Raw genomic sequence first — 22,388 nt, forward strand, 5'->3', positions numbered from 1 at the left:
CCTACCACCCTATTCATACAGCCCTTTCACCTATATTTCATTGAAGCCTTACAACAATCCTATGAAGCAGGAATCACCAAATCTATTTTACAGATAAAAAACAGAAGCACAGACAGAGGAAGTGATTTACCAAAGGCCATGTGCTTACTAAGTGGAAAGAGCCAGTAATTAAATCCAGGCCTCCTGATTCCAAATCCAGTCAACTTTTCACTAAATGGACAACTGCCTCCCAATATATGCCAAGACTATATACTTTAAATAAATACATTCCTTCAGTCCCAATAGGCATGCCCAATGTATTCAACCTCACTATGAGCTTTTTAGACCATGTTCATTTCCGGTATGAAAACTTCCAAAATGACAAAACACCTTTTATAAGCAGTCTGAACCCAGCAGGACTTATTTTTAAATAAGTCAACTTTTAGTATTTTTGTTTTAAATAGAGTTGCCCCTCAGATAAATAACGTATTTTATTAACCTTATTTCTTTCAGAGTACTGTGTGCCAATATATCCAAATCCATTCCTGGAACACAAGCAGCCAAATTAGAAAATTTGCCCAGTCATTTCAAAAACTACTCATTTGGTCAATAAATGTATGACTGTGTCAGGTAAATTTAATTCCGGGGAGGAAAAGCCAGCAAGAAAACCAAACCTGAGATTTATTCTGTAACTAGGGAGTTTAAAGCAGATTTTATTCACCTTGAGAATTTTAAAGCATTTTTAGAGATCTCCAATTCTCCTATAGGCATTATCATATATTAATATAAGTTATGCAGATTACTATGTTTCTAACCACTGCTAAAAGTATTTCATTTAATTCTCCTAATCCATGTATGCCTATCTTTAAAAAATGTAATTTTGTTATAATGTTAAGGCAAAAAGTTACTTAAAACATACTGTTCAGTACTAATGGGTCAGAAGACCTGGTGCTAAGTATAAGCACACGCATACTATATTCAATGGACATACTGCATCAATTAAGAAGATTTAAGGCACTAAAATATATGGTCAACAAAACAACACTTAAAAAACTGAATTCTGAAATTCAAATGCTTGTGTGAATATCAGTTTTAAAATAAGCCACATCTATTAAGTCTGGAAGAAATAACCTCTTTTTAAAAACAAAAAGGTATGGTGGGAGGGAGGAATCAAGGTAACCTAATATCAACCAACTACTGAAGTATTATACCTTGAGCATCATCACCTTTTGGATGTGTTCATACAAGCTCCAAAACTCGATAGTGTTCTAAAGCACAACATGCCAATTAAAAAAATCGTATGTACCAATGTAAAAATGTGTCATGCTGAAAAGAGAAGGGCAAACATTATTCTGTGTGCAACAGAGCTTCTTCATTAAGAACCTCATAGAGTAGATGAGAATTAATGACATGCAAGCCTTGTGAATAACGAAAATGTCAGCTCAATAATACCATCACCAAAATGAAAAATAATATAGTTAAAAACAAAAAAAGGTCAAATCACACAGAACTGCTGAATTTGAGGTCATGAAAATAAAATACCATCGTATATGTAGTTATATACAAAAGTGTTGGGAATTCTTCCTATATAGAATGTTTCATTAAAATTTTACAGCATTTGTAGCAGACAAATCAAAGGTTGATCACCAGATAGCTTTTTTATTCTATGAGTAGCAGGGTGGAATTCAGCTCTGTGAAAATGGAAAAAGAGAGGATACTAGGTTCTAGTGTTGGCTGTAACAGTAACTAACTGTGTAAATTTGGCCAATTTATTTAACCTTTTGTGTCTCAGGATCTCCATCAATATTAGAGTACTGGATTAAGCTATCTACAAGATACCTTTCCAATTCTATGAATCTGTGACTATGAATAAGATATAACCTGCATCACATTACAATACTAAGTCAGAAAAATAAAGCTTAAGAAACAACATGAATAACCAGGATGTAAGCTTAGAAGCTGTGCTTTTCTTACTGCTATTTCACTCATACACTTCTATCTCTTTTTATGACTATCTTATTTTTTTTAAAGAAATATAAAGCATTCCTCTTTAAAAAACAGGGCAGGGTTTATGTTTCACTGCCTTTACTTATTGCACAGTACCTCTCACCACACAAACAATTTGTTGATCATTTCCATTACTGGCCTATCAGAGGATGCTACTAAGGCCTCCACCACTGCTGATACTACTAGAGCAAAATGGGATTATAAAATATCTGCATGGCAATGTTAGCTTAGCCTGGTTTATATTCTTCTATCTTTACCACTTGAAAAGGACAGCAGGAAAAAAAGGATTCAGCATGTGTCTAATCTCTTGGCAGGAAGTCTGCAGCTCACCAACAATTCTGACTTACAACAACCCTCTAAAACAGTTAAACCGAAAGAATATTAAGAATGTCAACAAATCAAAGGATGGAGACCAAGCCAAATGCTGCCAATTCACAGGATCAAGTTAGTTAAAAAAAGAAACCATTATAATGGCATTTCAATTCACTCAAGTACTTTAGACAGTGAATTTAATCTTCAATTACCCAGTTCAACCCAGTTCATGCTCTTTTATTATCAAGCTATGCCACTAAATTAGAATTTGGTCTTATTCACACTAACTCAATTCTGACTTCTCATTATTTTCAAGAAGTCAAAAAATGACTCAAAAACCCAAAAGATTCATGTGTTTATTTTTAAGTTATTAATGTAAAAGTCACTGATTACTGGCAATTTTGGTGTTAATTGGTAAAGTACTATTTTTTAAGAAATAAGTTTTCCACCAAAAATGAACTATATTTAAAAGAGTGAAGTCAATTTTTAAAATTAAAATCACTTGACCAAAAAAGAAAATATTACCTACACAAATACAAATGACTGCTATATTGTTTGAGGAAAACAATATTGTGTTACAGAACCAAACACACTGACAACTGTGATCCCTGAACCAGTGCTCCTACACAGAAATGGTGACAAAGGTGACCATATATCCCCGGTTTATCCAGAAGAGTAGCAGTCTACAACTGTTTTCCTGTAATAATTATTAATATGGCCCTCATTCACGCCTAAGTGTCCCAGTTTGGATAAATTATATGGTCACCTTAGATGTAATTGACACTAACAGGAACTTTGGTCAATAAAAAATGAAAATTGTAATTAAGAGTTAAATCCTTTCTTCATACACTCAAGTGAAGAACAGGAGGAAAGAGACCATTTTTCATTCCAGAAAAAACTGAAAACACTGAACACAAATATCTCCTCTCCCCCACAGAAAGTATCATGTTCATCACCATGCAAACGCTGTAACAGCAGCCCAACCTGTAGTAGTGAAATTATTGCAAGAGGTCCACAAATCTACATATATACCGTGCACTGTCTACAGATATTTGTCTCCCACATATGTCGGTGATATTATGACTAATGAAATTAAAACCTTGGGTTGAAGCACTAAACTACAAGAATATCTACAGCAAAAATATCAAGTATATATTTCAAGAGCAAAACCACAAGTTCACAAATATATTCCCAAATTGTTCAAGATTGTCAAGAATTTTACATCTAAAATGAACTGTTTGATTATCTGGGAAACTTCCACATTCCAGGTTGGAAAAAAAAATAACAAAGAAAAAATAGGCACAGAAGTGTTATTGCTTTCTTACACTGGGTATCAAAATGTCAAAGGATCATGTAAGCTGGATACTTTTTAAAATCAATGGGCCATAAGTTTTGGAAATGTCTGTGTTATACAGAAATGTTAAGGAATTAGACTTACAAAAGAAAAACATGTCCCAGTCCTAGTCAGTGGCCCAAAATTCTAGCACCTAATTGGTCTGGGTTTGACAGAGGACTTTTTACTTTCTAATTTGTTATCTACTTTACGGTAAATCAAGGGAACAGGAGGTTGGTGAGTGGTTTACTCTATTTCCCAATCCGCTAGAGCTTTGGGAAAAGTAATATACACATTATAATTCCATAAATGCAGATGTCTCATTTGATCTACTGTATTATTTAAGGCCTCACTACATGTTCACTAACCTGAAAGAATATATCCAACCAGCTTTACATTTCTAGATATGACTTCATTATTAAGCTATTTCTTAAAGCCATTTCTGATTTTAAATTAAGTTTATCAAACTTTATCACAAGCAGTAACAGCTGAAACAGGAACCTTGACAGACCAAAAGAGGGTGTAATTGCTAAATAAGTCTCACGTGCTTCATAAAGCAAATTTCCTTTAACAAAAGCTTTTGATGCAAATAACCTATAGATTCTAAAAATTACAACCTTTCATTTTCTTTGCATTTCCAATCTTATTAGATAGCAATTAAGTCTAAAGACACAAAAGTTTAGTGACTTTGGCATCAGACAGACCTGAGTTAAAATGGGGGCTCTACCACTTATTAGCTATGTAATTGAGGACAAATTACCTAATCTCTCCTTTGAGTCTCAGTTACCTCTGTAAAATAGGTAACATCCTCATGAAGCTTTGCTGTAAGGAGTACAAAATGATGCATGTGAAGCACAGGACCTAGCACATAGTATTCAATACAAATTAGTTATGAATTTAGGCTAACTACCCATCGCAGTTTGCCTGGGACAATGCAGGTTTGCACCCGGATGCATTATTAATAATGTCCCTTTTGCTCTTAAAAGCATCCTGGCTAGGGCAATAAATTATGTGGCTACCTTAACAATGATGATGAAAGGAGTTAATACCAATTACAGTATTATATATCATTTATGACTTTTTGGACCTTGAAGGAAAAAAATCGAATGTCACACAAAATAATGAGATTATATTCCTGTAATACAGTCTACTGATAATTCATTTTGTTATTCAATAAACATTTAAACACTATTTATTTATACCCATCTCATTCCAACAGTAATTTAAGGCAGCAAATTTCTGTGTTGTTTTTTCTGTTCCATACAGGTACTGGTAAATTTCAAACGTTATTTTTTAAAGGAAAAAAATTGACAGATACAGCACTAATGAGGTTCCAGCTACTCAGGAACACTACCTTTTGAATTCCCAGTGAAAAACACCCATTCTGATCATTAAGAATGCCCAAGACCAACTAACATATCAAATAAGCCCATCCAATTACAGGGCCTGCAAAACAGAATAAATATTTTTAAACATGCATTCTACACATAAATCATCAGGAGACGCAACAAAAAATAAATTACCTGACTGTTATGACATAGTATTGTAATACAATAAACTGGATTTTAGTTTTCTTCACACTCTGCTCTAGAAAAAAAAAGAATCCATTATTCTTCCTCTTTTATAAGATAGACATTTTCTTTGAATCAGACACATCCTAAAAAAATAATATCCTATATATTTTAGATACAGATACACACACATACACACACACACACACTCACCACAACCCAACGTAACTCAACATTAGTATTAGGATATTTGGGGAGACTGAGAAGGTCAGAGGGAACCAGGAATCTTATATGTTGTATATAAGATAGCCTTTAAAGGCCGAGAGCCAATCTACCTTTTAATATAAAGTTACTTAAAATAGGCCTTTTCTCATCAGACCAGTAATTATTTTCAGATTCTCAGTTACTTCCAAAAACTTATTTGGCACATTACACTAGCCTAAGGCAGTAACTAAAGTATGAAAGATCATCAGGACATCTTAGGCTAAAGAAAAACATTTTTTCAGTAAGAGTATCCTAAAATCCAACTAAAAAATATTTAGATTGGTCTTCCTGGGTACTTTATCTTTACAACTTAGAAAACCGATTTTGGGGGAGCGATAACTGTGCCTGCCTGCTCTCAAATCATCCAGGACGGACATAATGTACCTGACGAGGTGATATAAGTATTCTGTCTTTAATAAGGAGAAGAATCAAAAAAATGATTAGTAATAGTATGTCTATTTCTTCCTCCCTTCAATCATCCAAAGCCACTGCAGTTAATTCTGATTCAGGAAATGCGGGTTCCTTATTTCCAGCAAAAAATTATTCTGGGGCCTTGCAAACAGTGGATGACAACCTGATATAAATGCTTCCTCTTGCCCCAAAACTAAAGAATGACCTAAATAACAAGCCTGCTAGTCCTCAGAATCCCGGACTAACCTGTGGAATAAGTATGGTGAAACTGTCTAGGGAAGGAACGTGGCTGTCTCCTCCATCTTGAAATTAATCAGCATAAGGGAAAAAGGGACTGAGTATTCAGGAAGCAGAAGCCCAACCGGTTAATACTAGTTACTAAAGCTATGGCGTACGTGGCAGGTACCGCCCGCAGAAGCCGAGACCCTTAGGCATTTTTTTGAGGGGGGAGGGGTTGGGTTGCTCACGGATTGAACGGAAATTAACTTCAAAATCATTTGGCCCAATTCCCACCCTCACCCAGGGAAAAACAACAAACACGCAACGGCTTTCCCTCCCTTTTGGGGGGATCCTTGCAGTGATATCTGCCAAAGGATATGCCAGGGTTATTCGAGCAAGGGAGTAAACCACATTTGCCTCAGATCCTCAGGGAAGATGTCATCGTGGCCCCAGGGGGCGCCTAATTGATAGTACCCTGCAGAAGGGCTCAAAATGGGGTTTTGCAAATCCTGGGAAATATAAAGGCCCACGAGTTCTCAGCATCTAACTTAGAGCAGCCTGATTTTTCCCCCATTTCCTAAACCCAAGCCCGCCATGTAAAAGGGAGGGGGGGGAGGAGGACGCGAGGGAAGTCTCCAGAGAACCGAGGAGAGAAAAACCTGAGACGATCAAAGATTCTCACGCCTGAAGCCAACACTCGAAAATCGCCTCCCCAAAATTCTTAAGGTTCTGGAGGGCCCCGGCCGCGGCTCGAGCGACCACGGAGAGGAAGTACTTTCCACCTCCTTCCCCTTCTTCAAAGAGCCTGTCGGCCATACACCCAACTAAAATGGCAGCGGCGACTACGCCACGGAGCCCCCCGCAGCAACCTGCGCCTGGGGTCCGGAGGCGGCGCTGAGCCTCCGCCACGATGCGCCACTCAGGCCATTTTGAGAGAACGCAGTAACCGCGCGGCTCCGCTGTCTTCCTCTCGCTCTCCATCCATTTCTCAGAGGATTCCCAAGGCTTCACTTACTCGGTTTTAGTGTCGGGATCCGACTCGGTCGGTCCGGCCGCCGCCGCCGCCGCCGCCGCCGGGGCTCCTGCGCGCCTCCCCTACCGCCGCTCTCAAGCCCGCCTCCGATGAGTCGCTGGTTGAGACCCGCCTCTAGCCCAGCGCCTGCTCGGAGACGTTGCTCAGGCAGCCATTATCTTCCCCATTGTTACCAAGCAGCGACAGGAAACGCTTGCGCACAACAGGAAGTGATGATGCCGCGTCCGGGCCCCGCAGCCCGACTCCCAGCCGAGTAGCCAATCCCAGGCGACTCCTCGAAAAGGCTCGGTGGGAGGAGAAGGCTGCCGGCTGACGACGCGGCAAGGCGGGCCGCGGCCTGGAAAAGGAAAACCGCTGTGACGCCCACCATGTGACAGGCCCCACCCTCCTCCGCCATTTTGAATTGTGGCGAGAAATTTCGCGTTCTGAGAATTGTGGGAACGTTGGCTTTCCCGTTTTGAAAACTGGAGGACGTCACCGTCTGACTGCTGGAAGCCCTTTTCAGAGTGAGAAATGCGATACTAGTCTAACCTGACGTCGATTCACACAGTTAGTCCGGACCGGTTAATACAGCATCCTACCTTTATTCGACATTTATCGAGCGCCAGCTGTAGTGTCAAGCACTATTATAGATGTTGGGGATACAGCGGAAATTAAAGCAGACCAAAATCCCAGTTCTCATGGGTCTTTATATTCTACTTGGAGGGACAATAATTACTATATATATATGTGTATATATATGTATAACATATATACAGTTGATGATAAATGCTAGGGAGAAAAGTAAAACGGGGGGAGGTGGGCGGGAGAACGCCCGGTGGGGGCAAACGGGAATTGCAGTTTTAAAAAGAGTGGTCAGAGGTGGCCTCTCTGAGATGGTAATTCTGAAATCCTTGGAAGAGGGCGGTGACTGTAAAACGGTGGGAAAATCTGATAAGGTTGGAATTTAAGGGTGGTTAAGGAAGGCCTTTCTTAGATGGTAATGCGTGAAGGAAGGTAGAGAATGAGCTACCCAGCATCCAACTCCCGTTTTCACAGTGAAAGAAAAACAACCACGGTTTTAGGGTGTGTCCCTGTTTCCCCCCCACCCCATTTTTCTGTTTTCTGTGTTTTCAGGTAACACTCCAGCTACACTGGCTTTCTTAGTATTATTCCAGCGAACTAAACTTGTTCCCACCTCTACAACTTTACCTTTTCTCAATGTCACCTCCCCAGAGAACACCTCCCTAACCACCCTATCTGAAATAACAACTTACCCGTCCCCTTACCTGCTTAATTTTCTTTAGAGCACTTCATCTGAAAATATATTATTTATTTGTTTACCCCACCCCCTTAAGAACAGTAAACCTTTTTGTTTTGTTCACTGTTATATCCGCAGCGAGCTCATAGTAGGCCCTCAAATATTTTTTGAGAGAGTGCCGGCCTCGGCATGACGGCCATTTCATCAGCCAGAAATATATTTCACTCCAAGCAGTTACAACAATATCCTTCATACTTCCCTGCTCAACGTTCCAACAGGCTTGATATTGTCATTTTTGACAGTATGGGAATATGAGTTTGGTATTGTGTCTCTACTCAGCTTTTGTCTTATATTACATGTCATATACTAGAACTTTTACCTAGAATGTGTAAAATGAGTTCTTCAGTGGCCTGCAATTGCTATTAAGCCTGATATTGAGATTATGGCAATAACATTAGCCACTCCTTGACATATTCTTGAGGCAAACGTGGCTTAATGTAAAATATAAAGTCATAAAAGAAGTGGAAAATGTAAGTGAATATGTCCATAGCCTTGGGGAGGTGGAAGGACTTTCTAAACATGACACAAAGTCCATAAAAGGAATTACTGTTAAATACAACTTCATAAATGAAAGTAAAGCTTCTGAATGTCAAAACATAAGGTTAATAAAGTTAAAAGACAAATGACAAACTGAGAAAAATAATTTCCATATGACAGCTAAGGGGTAGTACTGGTTTATAATAAAATTAAAAGAGAAATGAGAAATTGACAAAAATGCTGCATATGATAAACATGTATGGCTAGTATCACTACAGAGAGTCCCCAATTTACGTGGTTCGACTTACGATTTTTTGACTTTACTATGGTGCAAAAGCGATACTCATTCAGTAGAAACTGTACTTCAGATTTGAATTTTGATCTTTCTCTGGGCTAGCGATATGCAGTACGATACTTTCTGGTGATGCTGGGCAGCAGCAGCAAGCTGCAGTTCCCAGTCTGCCACATCATGAGGGTAAACAACCCAGACACTGATAGCAATTCTGTACCCACACAACCATTCTGTATTTCAGTACAGTATTCAATAAATTACGAGATATTCATCACTTTATTATAAAATAGGCTTTGTGTTAGATGATTTTGCTCAACTGTAGGCTAATTTAAGTCTTCTGAGCATGTTTAAGGTAGGCTAGGCTAAACTATGATGTTTGGTATGTTATGTGTATTAAATGCATTTTCCACTTAGGATATTTTCAACTTAGGATGGATTTCTTGGGACACATCCCAAGAAATTTACCCCATCCCAATTTACCCCATCGTAAATTGAGGAAGATCTGTAGTCTATAAAGTGCTATTATAAATTTTTTTTAAGGATAAATACCCCAATTAAAAAACGTGCAAAGGGCATGAATAGACAATTCAAAGAAGGAGAAAATATTTGGCTGATAAGCATATGATAATATTAATCAGAGTAATCAACCTCACTCATAATGAGAAATAAAAATAAAAACAGTGATATCTCTTTTTTTCCTATCAGAATGTCAAAGATTAAAAGTTTTATAATATTAAGTGTTGATGAAGATACTATGAAATGGGCACACTTATATGCTACTGGTACAAACTGATATAACCTTTTTTAGGTAATTTGGCAACACGTATCAAAAGCCTAAATATCCATATTGTTTGACCAACAAGTCCACAAACAAATTTATTTTAAGGAAAATAAATGGACAAGTTTTCAAAAATATACGTAATAAATGTACAAAGATGTTAATCATAGGTGTATAATATTGAAATACTGAAAAATCAGAAAAAAGAACATTCAACAATAATTAAAATACAGTGCATCCACATAATGGACTCCTACATAGCCATTAGAAATGAGTAGCTAGATCTGGAAATATGTTTTTAAATAAAAAGACAATTTATAAAATAGCATATATTATTCTATTTTTATATTAAAAAGATATGTGTAAATATACATAGGAAAAAAAGTCTAAATGAATATACATGCAAATAAAATGTGAAAGGATTATTAGTCATTTTTAATTCTTTACCTCTTTCTGTATTGTCTTGAATATTTACAATATGCATGTATTTCTTGGTATTGGGAGGAGGGGCCATTTTTATTTTAAAAGAAAAGTCTGTCTGAATCTGAAAATAAAAAGAAAGAGCATCTCCCCATCTGCTTATTCCTTCCATGCTTCAACAAGTCTACTCTTCCTTCTTCCTTCCTCCCTTCCTTCCTTCCTCCCTCCCCCTCTGCCTCCCTTCTTTCTTCTCTCTCTCTCTCTCTCTCCCTCCCATGTACTCTTCCATGCTCTTTTATAACCAAGGGGCTGCTTACTTCCAACACCTAGGATATGACTTCTCAAAACAGTTTATCCCATGATGGCATTCAGTGCCACCCTAGAACCCAGGGAAGCAACCCACTGAATAATTCTCATTGAGTTTCTCCTCAGCCTAATTGCATTTCTCTCCCATGTGCTTTTTACATATGTGTGATGTTCACATATTTTTATCCCTTCCTTAACAGGAAAATAATAAAAGAATTTTCTAATTTTCCTTCTGTTCATTTACTCAACAAAATGTATTGATCACCTATTATATGATGATCATCTACTGTAGATTGATCATCTACTTTATTTCCCAGCTGGTGGCTGGGAATAGATCAGTAGACCACAGACAAGAAGACCCTGCCCTTGTGGCAAGACAGACATTGACCAAATACTCGTAAATGTAATGAACATTACAAAGGAGACAACATATTGGTACATTGGGACGGGTATATAAAAGGAATATTTAACCCATAGAGTTGCCATTTTTAGCTGAGACTTGAACTGAAGGAAGAATGATGGTTAGGGAAAGAAGGAAGATAAGGGAGGAGCCCTGAGGGAATAACCTGCACAGATTTCCTGGGGTGAGAAAATGGAGCCTGGGAAACTGAAAGAGTAGCTCATTTTCTCTAGAAAATCATTCTATTTTATTTTCTTCATAGCACTCATCACATTGGAATTTATCTTGTCTATTTGTTTGCGATGTTTATTGATTGTATTTCTCTGTTTATAGTCTGTCAGTCTTCCCACTGGCCCGCTCCCAGTGTAAAGTTTTGTGGGACTGAGGCTTTGCCCCCGTGCTTCACCACTGTATTTTCCAAGCCTAAAATACTAATAGACACTCATCAATATTTCTGGAATGAATCAATGAGTTAGCTTATAGTTCAAATTAGAGATTTTGGATCTTATCCTAAAAGCAATGGGAAGTTGTTCAAGAGGTTTAAAAAGGGATCCTTTAAAAATGATCTGATGAAGGGGCTTCCCTGGTGGCGCTGTGGTTGAGAGTCTGCCTGCCAATGCAGGGGACACCGGTTCGAGCCCTGGTCTGGTCTGGGAAGATCCCACGTGCCGCGGAGCGATTAGGCCCGTGAGCCACAACTACTGAGCCTGCGCGTCTGGAGCCTGTGCTCCGCAACAAGAGAGGCCACGATAGTGAGAGGCCCGCGCACCGCGATGAAGAGTGGCCCCCGCTTGCCGCAACTAGAGAAAGCCCTCACACAGAAACGAAGACCCAACGCAGCCAAAAATAAATAAATAAAGAAGCTTTCATTTAAAAAAAAAATGATCTGATGAAGGTTTTTTTTGTTTGTTTTTTTAAAGATCTTTATGGCTGCTATGTGTTTGTGACTGCATTTTCTTTATGGTGGATTTATTTACTATTTTAAGGGTCCAAATTCCTTTATCTTTAAGAAATTAAACTGGTTTTGTTTTTAAAAATTGACACCACCCAAATATATATTTATTTAGTCTAGATGCTGCCTCTAATGTCTTTATTAAAATTTTTTGCATAAGAATTACTGATCAAAATCAATTAACTAGAAAACCAGTATCTGCCTCTTAGCACTTCCATTTTGCTTAAGGTCATTCCTTTAGGAGTTCATAATAATATTCAAGATATGAATGGATTTTAAATGTTTTCTTCAGTTTGCCCTGAGGAAGGGGATAGCAGGATGAGAAGAGACAACTGAAAGGTAATCAGTAATCCATTCATTCCTTTATTCATTCAGTTGTCATTCATTCAACAATATTTATTGTGTACCATGGCACTGTGCTAGGTCTTGGGGTTACAGATATAAAAGATATAGTCTCTGTCCTGAGGAAGTTCACAGTCTAGAAGGGAGGCATCCTGAGGATGTAATTTCATCTACAATCAATCATTTTGTGAGATATGTGGAAGCTAAAGCTGATATGTTGGTTCCATTGTAGGGGCCCAGGCAACACTTTTTAGGAAGTCAGCCACAAGTTTATATTTATAAAATGTTTGAGGTCAGCCATAAAAAGAAACGAAATTAGTTATTCGTAGTGAGGTGGATGGACCTAGAGTCTGTCATACAAAGTGAAGTAAGAAAGAGAAAAACAAATACCGTATGCTAACACGTATATATGGAATCTAAAAAAAAAAAAATGGTTCTGATGAACCTAGGGGCAGGACAGGAATAAAGACAGACATAGAGAATGGACTTGAGGACACAGAGAGGGAGAAGGGTAAGCTGGGACGAAGTGAGAGAGTAGCACTGACATATATACACTACCAAATGTAAAATAGATAGCTAGTGGGAAACAGCTGCATGGCACAGGGAGATCAGCTCGGTGATCTGCAACCACCTAGAGCGGTGGGATAAGGAGGATATACATATGCATATAACTGACTCACTTTGTTATACATCAGAAACTAACACAACACTGTAAAGCAATTATACTCCAATAAAGGTGTTAAAAAAATAAATGAAAGATTAGGGAGTGAAGCACACAAAGCATAAGAGTAAATCCCTTTTATTCCTTACCATCTGCGGAAGATATTTTTAACCTAAAAGCCTTAAGAACATCTTGTATATTTACCTTAGATTAGTAGAAAAGATTACAATTGCTTTCATTCCTAGCAGCACAATGCCATGTTTATACTAGCATTGTTATTGAAGACCTAGTTGCTCTAGAACTCAGTTCATCTTTTTGAAAATGTATATAGTGATGTATATCATTCCTCCCACAAATGCCCTGTAAGTTAATTAACTGGGGTTGTTCTCCTCCAGTAAAATATACTCTAGAAATAAGAAGTATTATGTTGCAAATATCCAAATATAGTAGAAATAAAATATGTACTGATGCCTGGTTAATTACATTAGTAGTAGGGGAACTCAGTAGATTCACTGTCATGTCTTTTTTTCCAGCTATTACAGCAGCAATGAAATATCTCTCTTTCCATTCTATGCTTTTGGGAGATATATGGGAGATATAAAAATGACTGCTTAAGGAAGCAGTATCAAGCACCTTATGTATCCAAACATGAAGGTTTCAGATGCTCTGGTTTAGATAGCACAGGGCAGTTTTTCAACTCACGCCAAAAACAACCAGAAAGTGATCTTCCTGTAACAAATTAAGTGCAGTATACCAAGGAGAAGACAGAAGACTTGGATTTAGAGAAGAAACACCCATCTTATCTCCAATTATTAATCTATTTTAATAAATACTTTGTCATTTATATAAACTGTGAATAATAAAATGTTTAAAATAGATTCAGTTGACTATGCACTTTCTCTGGCATCAAACAACTTTATACCAAGTTTCTGTTTAGAGAGAGGATGACTCTGTCCCTGCTTCTTATCTCCATCCTCTTCAGTTGTCATGAAAGCTTCAAGCTCATCTGGTCCCGCACCCATCTAAACTCTCATTTCCATAGAGGTCAGCTGTAAATCCACTTCCATCATGATCTGCACTGTTTTGCACTCTCTCAACACTTCCCATCGAGCCCTCTGGGACTGCGCACTCAATACTAACGCACACCTCTGCTTTCTTAGTCTCTTCATAGAAAGGTCTGTCCTTCTCAGCACTTTGAAAAGTGCCAACTTCCAAAAGACCTCTTCTCCCCACAGACTCACCGAGAAATAAAAAACCAAGTGCAGACTTTTTTCCTCACAAAGCCTTTATATCTCAAACCCAGAAGGAGAGATGGGAGGGGCATTTACTTAAAATATAGATTCCTAGGCTTCATCCTAAGAATCTGATTCAGACATCTTAGGGTAGAACTCAGGAATATTCGTTTTAAATAAACTCTCTACAAGATTCAGATGCGGGTTATCTGCAGAGAAATGTTTGGATGATGGACTTTAGTTAAAATGATACTAATAGTGCTTCCCTGGTGGCGCAGTGGTTAAGAATCCTCCTGCCAATGCAGGGGACACGGGTTCGAGCCCTGGTCCGGGAAGATCCCACATGCCGCGGAGCAACTAAGCCCATGTGCCACAACTACTGAGCCTGTGCTCTACAGCCTGTGAGCCACAACTACTGAGCCCACGTGCCACAACTACTGAAGCCCATGCGCCTAGGGCCTGTGCTCTGCAACAAGAGAAGCCACCGCAATGAGAAGCCCATGCACTGCAACGAAGAGTAGCCCCCGCTCTCTGCAACTAGAGAAAAGCTGTCGTGCAGCAATGAAGACCCAGCGCAGCTAAAAATAAATAAATAAATAAAATTTAAAAAAACCCGATACTAATAGTTACCCTCCATTGTGTCCCTAGTATGTGCCAAGAACATAATGCACATTATCTCATTTAACTTTTACCAAAAAAACCTTGAGAGATGTTATGAACATTTTATAGTCGAGGAAAATGAAGCTTAAAGCAGCAAAACCAAATTTTGCATGAGATCACACAAGTAGTAAATAATGGAGAGATCTGTACTATAATTGTATGCTGCTTCTAACAATCCAGATCTCCAAGCTCCTAAACCAAGGGCTCAAGTGAATAATACATTAAGAAATGTTTTCTTAAAGATGATTGAAAAGATAGAAAACCTGGCTTTGCTGGAAATTTTGTTCCTCAAAATTTCTATATATCTTACAATACTAAAGATCTTGAATGGGCATGGTCTTTTCAAATAAAAGTTCTCTCTCCCCTCCCCCCCACCCCCATTATGCAAATCAGCTAAAGTCTCTTATTTCTTTGGCTTAGGTTAATTCCTTGTTTTCTTGTTTTGTTTTTGTTTTTGGGTTTGTTTTGGCAGGACAAAAGCACTTGGAAATACCTACAGAAATGGTGCAGTCTCTGACTTCCGGAAAGCCTGGGCAGTGGTCACCTGCTTCTTTGGTCCAGAACGTGATTGAGCAAGAAGCCTAAAGTCTTAAATGGAATATCAGACTTAGGCAGCAGTGTAGCTGGACAGGTCACTTTCCATTAGGGTAAAGTTGAAATTGTACAGTTTGACTGATTCATGCTGCCAGTTGAATAAATGTAGTAAAAGACAGCACAAGATGAGGTGAGGAACATAAGAGACACCAATGTAGTTGGTATTAGCTCTAACCCTGAGCAAAGCTGCCAGATAGACAAAGCTCATTTTAGTTGTCCCTTTGGCATTCTTCCCCAAACTAGACTTCCAAGCATCTACCCCAGGAATCTCATTGTCAGTGTTTAGCCAACTTCAGTTATTTCTAATTATATTCAAAAGTTTGTTATATCCTCTTGCTATCAGTGATTTTTTTTCCTTTAAATTGACTCACCTTTTAAAACGTAAATATGTTTATTTAAAAGGATATTTTATATCACTATTATAAATGGGAAACCAGTATCACTTGTCATAAATGGAGGAAAATCAATACATAATTAGTAAAATAGAGACTGTTCACCTGAATATCACCTAAGATCATGCTGATTACACTTAACATGCTGACAAACATAAGGAAGAGAAACTTTGTTTATGGATTGGTATTCCCAGCCTGGAACCCAATGCTGTCCAGATATTATTACTGCATTATGTTCCTTCCTTCCCTTCCAAATTAAGCCAGTTCTGTACTTTTCCTCTTAGGGCTCAAGCCTCCTTGGTGGCCTATTCCAAAGTGATAATTAGCTCAAATTGAATAAACCAATTTCCAGCTTAGGAGGAGGATTGGGAGAGATTCTCTCCAGATAATATATATGGGTTTTAACTCTTGCTTTCTTGAGATAACTGTTATCTTTTTGCTAGAATCCAATGATTGCCAAACCTCAAAATCACTGGTGCCAGAGCCTGCCCTGGTGAGTCTGATTCCAGTAGGACTGATATCTGTACTTAAAAACAAACAAACAAACAAACAAACCTCCCCAAGTAATTTGAATGTGCAACCTGTTTGGGAACTTTGGTATAACCAAAAGAGACGTCTCTTGAGGGAGCCATAACAGATTGGTGGGGAAGATATTTTCAAGTGGGAGTGCTTGATGGCATTTTAAATCACACTGTAGGCAGTTACTACAGACAAGGTTAATTCTGCAGACTTGAGTACCTAAAGAAGAATTTAATTGGGAGCAAATGACGTTGTTTATTATTATTATTATTATTATTATTATTATTATTATTATTATTATTATTATTATTTTAAGAGAATTTCAAAGAAGTAGTGCCAGATACCAGTTTTGGGAGGGGGGCAATAGAAAACCTGAATGATATGCAAATATTCCAAGTAAATATCTGATAAAGATGGAATTCCAAATCAACTGAATGATAGATTACTTTTTAATCAGTGATGTTGAGACAATTAATTAACTTTGAACAAAAAAGTACAAAAATAACATCTGTATGGATGAAACCATTTTATAGATAAAAAATGAAACTCCTAAAAAAATGAAACTCCTGTAATCAGTGAAAGTATACATTGGTCCATCCTTTCTGAAGTAAAATTTGACATTATATCCCAAAAACCTTATAAATATTTTACTTAGCAATTCTGCATTTAGAAATTTATCCTGAGGAAATAATTACATAAGTGCTCAGAAAATGTTGTTAATAATGCAAAACTAGAAACAAAATATTCAGAAATATGGTATTGCTTACAAAACTTACGGTACACTTGTTCAGTGAAATGTATTTAAGAAATGAAATATAATTATGCCTGCCTATATTTATTGGTATGGAAAGACATTTATGATATGAAAATCCAGGTTACCAAATACAGTATGCTCCTTTTAAGATATGTATAATAATATATACATATTTGTATATAAGAAAAAAAGTCTGATAGTTACCAAAATATTAATAGTGTTTAATCTCTGGATAGTGGGGTTAAAAGTAAGTTTTGTATTTTCTTTTACATTTTTTTGACATTTTCTGAAAAAATTTACAAGCACAAATTATTTTTAAAATAAGGAAAAACAGTAAAGATATTTCTGTTTTTGCTCATACCCTTGCTCATAATTGGGAGCTTAGCAGTCCCAATTCTAGGAATTTTACCTATAGAAAGTATCAGAGATATGCACATGCACAAAAATATCACTCAAAGATTGCTCATTATGGAATTATTTATAATAGCAAAAAATTAAAATACCCTCTCTTCAATAATTAGGGAGTTTTTGGTTTGTTTTGAAAGTTATTTTTAACCATCTTAACCATTTTTAAGTGTACAGTTTAGTAGTGTTAAGTATATTCACATTGTTGTGAATTATGATATTTGTTAATAAATTATTGCATACTTTATGATGAGATATTATTGATGTGGAAAACTTTGTGGCATATTGTCAGGTAAGAAAAAACAGTTCATAACTTTGTATGCATAGTATGATTCTAATTTTGTTTTAAAGCCATTTAAAACAATATTTTTATTGAAGTATAGTTGATTTACAATGTGTTAATTACTGCTGTACAGCAAAGTGATTCAATTATACATATCTATACATTCTTTTTAAAAAAAATATTTTCCATTATGGTTTATCATAGGATATTGAACATAGTTCTCTATGCCATACAGTAAGACCTTGCTGCTTATCCATTCCATATATAAAAGCCTATATCTGCTAACACCAAACTCCCACTCCATCCCTCCCCCAACCCTCTCCCCCTTGGCAACCACCAGTCTGTTCTCTATGTCCGTGATTCTGTTTCTGTAAAACAACTTTTTAAAAAAGAGTTTGCTTTTTGGAGAAGTTTTAGTTTCACAGCAAAATTAGAGGAAGATATAGAGCTTTCCCCTTTACCCCCTGCCTGCACGCATGGCTAGCCTTTCCCACTATCAACATCACTCACCAGAGTGGTACCCTTGTTATTACAATTGATGAACCGACATTGACACATCATTATCACCCAAAGTCCATAGTTTACATTAGGGTTCACTCTTCATGTTGTACAGTCTGTGGTTTTGGACAAATGTATAATGACATGTATCCATTGTTATAGTATCATACAAAGCGTTTTCACTCCCTAAAGTTCTCTGTTCTTTGACTCCTCTGTGCTCTATTCATCCCTCCATCCTTCTCCCTCAACCTCTGGAAACCACCGATCCTGTTATTATCTCCACAGTTTTTCCTTTTCTAGAATGTAATATAGTTGGAATCATACCGTTTGTAGCCTTTAAAGACATTTTATAAGCATAGGAAAAACAAGTCTGGAAGGATATGTATTTAAATATATACATATATTTCTGGGTACTGGCATTATAGGTGATTATTTCCCAAAGTTTTTGCAAGAAACATGTATTACTTTTGTACTCAGAAGAAAAAAAAAAGCAAATGTTATGGAAGAGAAAGAGGTTTTTATCTCTAGAGTAATCAATTTTTGCTCATCTTCCTGCGCATCTCAATTGTCCATTAGACTATAACTATCATGTGGGCAGAGATTAGGCATTTTTAAAAAATTTCCCCTGGTACTTCCTGCCACATAGAGTTCTGCATTCAATAAATGTTGACTAACTGCATTCGTGCATGTGCATACATATAAGCCTATGTACCTATGTGGGCATGCATATTTAGATATGCCAACTTCTTTCTCATCAGTAATGAGAAAAAAGTGACAGGGTTTTTTTTTAATAGTGCTATAGTTCTACAGGCTTTTTGCCATATATTGGGAAAGGGAAGTACTTGCCAAGGCTAAGAGTACAAATGACCATTAAAGATTTGGGGGGCATACCAGTCAAGCTTGTCAACTTTAGCCCAAACAATTATTTTCTTGTGCTATCTCTGTTTGGATGATATTGGGTCTAGTCCCAATCTTCTATGACTCTACTAATTAGCTTCTCTGGGCATTTTATTGGTAATATTTAAATAAAAATCCACATACCAGGGCAACTGGTAAATGGGCTATCTGTACCCACTCTGGGCTCCTTGTTATAAGCCAGTGTTAAATCAGCTGAAGTGATAAGGGCTTTGTGCTTTTGGGAGGCTGGTAAGCAGGACAGGTTTACACGCCTTTAGTCATATTTCATTTCTCATCTTCAGAACTCCATACTCCACATCAAAACTGAGATGAGAGTACAAAGTTTGTACTTCAGTATATCAGCAGGTGCCCAAGAGAGAATAAGTGTTAAAACCCCTAAAACCACTAAATTATTTTAAAAGGTTTCTAACAAGCTCTTCAGAATCAGATAGCAGAGCTCAAGGATTTATACATTTGATCTCAGAAATAGGAGGACAGGATAAAGACCAGATTTGAGCCCTTGATGATTTGATTTTTTAAAATAGTTATGGCTGTGCAAGGAAGGCATGGAACGTGGAGGACATTTTAAAGGCAGATTATGGCTTATCCTTAATTATAGCTGCAGCTGAGCTGAGGACATGGGTTGGAGCCTAATCATCCCTCAGAGACACAGCAGGTAACTGGGTAGTACTTTTGCTTCCTCAAAGCCTCTGATAGAGAATTATTGATTCTGAAATCTCCTGTAGTTATGTTTTTACACAGGGAAGTGGTGACTGTAGAGGTGGGAGTTTAGAAATATGGGCAGATTGACCAACTGTGAATTTATAATGGGTTAAGATAATGAGGCAGTATAAATTCTGGGGGACACACTAATGCCACTGTCTTCTTACATATTTATTGGGCTGTCAAGGTATAAATGTCACTATGAAAATCCAAAGTGCTATGCAGCAGGCCTTGGCTTAATATTCCTTCTGCTCATCAGCAAGCCCTATAAGTCTCCCACACCCAAATCCTGGCAGCAGGATCCCTACACTCAGTAAAGATTTAATAGCAGAGAGCACTAGTGAGGTCTCATGTGACCCAGGTGTACTCCTTTTTCAAATTAGCCTGGAAGTGTTCATTTGTGAATAATTAAAACTCTAACCCACTTTGAGGCCCCTCAACCACATCAGATCCTACACTGGGAATGATATCTGCTAACAATCCTATAATTTGCATTTTGTGGGGAGATGCAGGGATTACCTTTGTGATGAAGAAAACATGGGAACTGGCACAGGAGTCAGTGAGAATTATAGGTTTCTAAGCAATACATTCCTAGTCCAGGAGCTTATGGCCCCACTCAAACCCTTGTCCTGTGAAACTTCTATACCACTGGCAAAGTCTGTACCCTTATAGTATATACTCCCAGCTTCTAATCTAGTGACTACATCCTTAGTCTCACCCTTGCATACTAGGCGCTAAATAAATATTTGTTAGATGAATAAATAAATGAATCTAGAGAAATGGTATTTTTAAAGTGCCTGCTAGTGTTAAATTGCATAGAAGTGAGCTTTCAAAATATAGTCCATCTTAAAATGTGTGATCAACTGTAGGGAGTGGACCCTTGGAAAGAGAGGTTGTCTAAAAGTGACATCTGAGAATGAGTTCTAGATATTTTTCTTTAGCAGTTCAGCTTCTAGGCTGAGCCACTCGATTTGCCTTTTTGTTACTTATCCTACAGATTTTAGAAGAGTCAGAAATCTGGCCTTTGTAGCTCTTTGTAGAAATCTGCACACTGGCTACTTTTATTGCCTCCTGGCTGAATGATTTTATACTCTGGTATTTTATTTCCACATTGTCATTGGTCTGGCCAATGCCTGCTCCTTGTTTATATATTCCTTTTCATCCTCATATGAGACTCCCGTTTCACTTCCTCACTCTCCATATACAACTATTCTAAAGTGTTTAGTGGGTATCTTTTCATTTATAGGTATTCTTGCAAAACATGTATATGCATATTTTTTTCAATAGATGCTAATGGCATTATGTTGTATATCTTACTACTTCCTTAGCACTATTTAAAAGCTCCATCCGTGTTGCTATGTGCACATCTAACACACTGCTTTTTTCTGCTGCATTCACTCTCCAAGCATCTTCAATTTCCCACTACCACAAACCATGCTGCAGTGAACATAGCCCTGCCTGAACCCATGTAAGAATTTGGGATACCAGCTCAGGAAAAAGATTGCTGGGGCATAGGACATGCATTAAATTTAACTGCTTCATGTTAGATCTTCAGAGTGATACTACAAATCTACAACCTAACTGCATGAGAGTTCCTACATCCCCAGTCTCCACCAGCACTTGGCCTGACCCTGCTTTCTAATTTTTATCATTTAATAGGTACAAAGAGATATTTCATTGTTTTTTAAATTTACATTTCTCTGATTAAGAATGAGTTTCAGCATCTCTACATATGCTTTATTAGTCTTCTGGGTTTGCTGTTATGTAAATTGCCTATAAATATCATTTGCCTATTTTTCTAGTGAAGTTGCTGATTTTTTTAAACATCTTTATTGGAGTACAATTGCTTTACAATGTTGTGTCAGTTTCTGCTGTATAAAAAAGTGAATCAGAGTTATATGTATACATATATCCCCATATCCCCTCCCTCTTGCGCCTCCCTCCCACCCCCCCATCCCACCCCTCTAGGTGGCCACAAAGCACTGAGCAGATCTCCTTCTACTATGCAGCTGCTTCCCACTAGCTATCTATTTTACATTTGGTAGGATAAATATGTCCATGCCACTCTCTCACTTCGTTCCAGCTTACCATTCCCCCTCCCCGTGTCCTCAAGTCCATTTACTATGTCTGTGTCTTTATTCCTGTCCTGCCCCTAGGTTCATCAGAACCTTTTTTTTTTTCTTAGATTCCATATATATGTGTTAGCATATGGTGTTTGTTTTTCTCTTTCTGACTTACTTCACTCTGTATGACAGACTATAGGTCCATCCACCTCACTACAAAGAACTCCATTTCTTTTTATGGCTGAGTAATATTCCATTGTATATATGTGCCACATCTTCTTTATCTATTCATCTGTCAATGGACACTTAGGTTGCTTCCATGTCCTGGCTATTGTAAATAGTGCTGCAATGAACACTGTGGTACATGTCTA

General features: G+C 37.5%; 1 protein-coding gene across 2 annotated transcripts in view; it reads right to left on the bottom strand.

Annotated features, from left to right (window-relative positions):
• RLIM (ring finger protein, LIM domain interacting) overlaps positions 1–7,288 on the bottom strand; it is a 31,926-nt gene extending 24,638 nt beyond the window's left edge. Inside the window, exons 1-2 of one of the 2 annotated variants that reach the window (XM_057538147.1) lie at positions 7,052–7,288; positions 5,155–5,218 (exon numbers count right to left, since the gene is read on the bottom strand). The gene's annotated coding sequence lies outside the window, so the exon portion shown is untranslated. The remainder of the gene's footprint in view (positions 1–5,154; positions 5,219–7,051) is intronic. The other variant, XM_007188455.2, reaches the window with a different exon arrangement.
• Between the last annotated feature and the right edge of the window lie 15,100 nt (positions 7,289–22,388).

Source organism: Balaenoptera acutorostrata, chromosome X (assembly GCF_949987535.1).
Source record: "Balaenoptera acutorostrata chromosome X, mBalAcu1.1, whole genome shotgun sequence".
In the NCBI taxonomy this organism is placed as follows: domain Eukaryota; kingdom Metazoa; phylum Chordata; class Mammalia; order Artiodactyla; family Balaenopteridae; genus Balaenoptera; species Balaenoptera acutorostrata.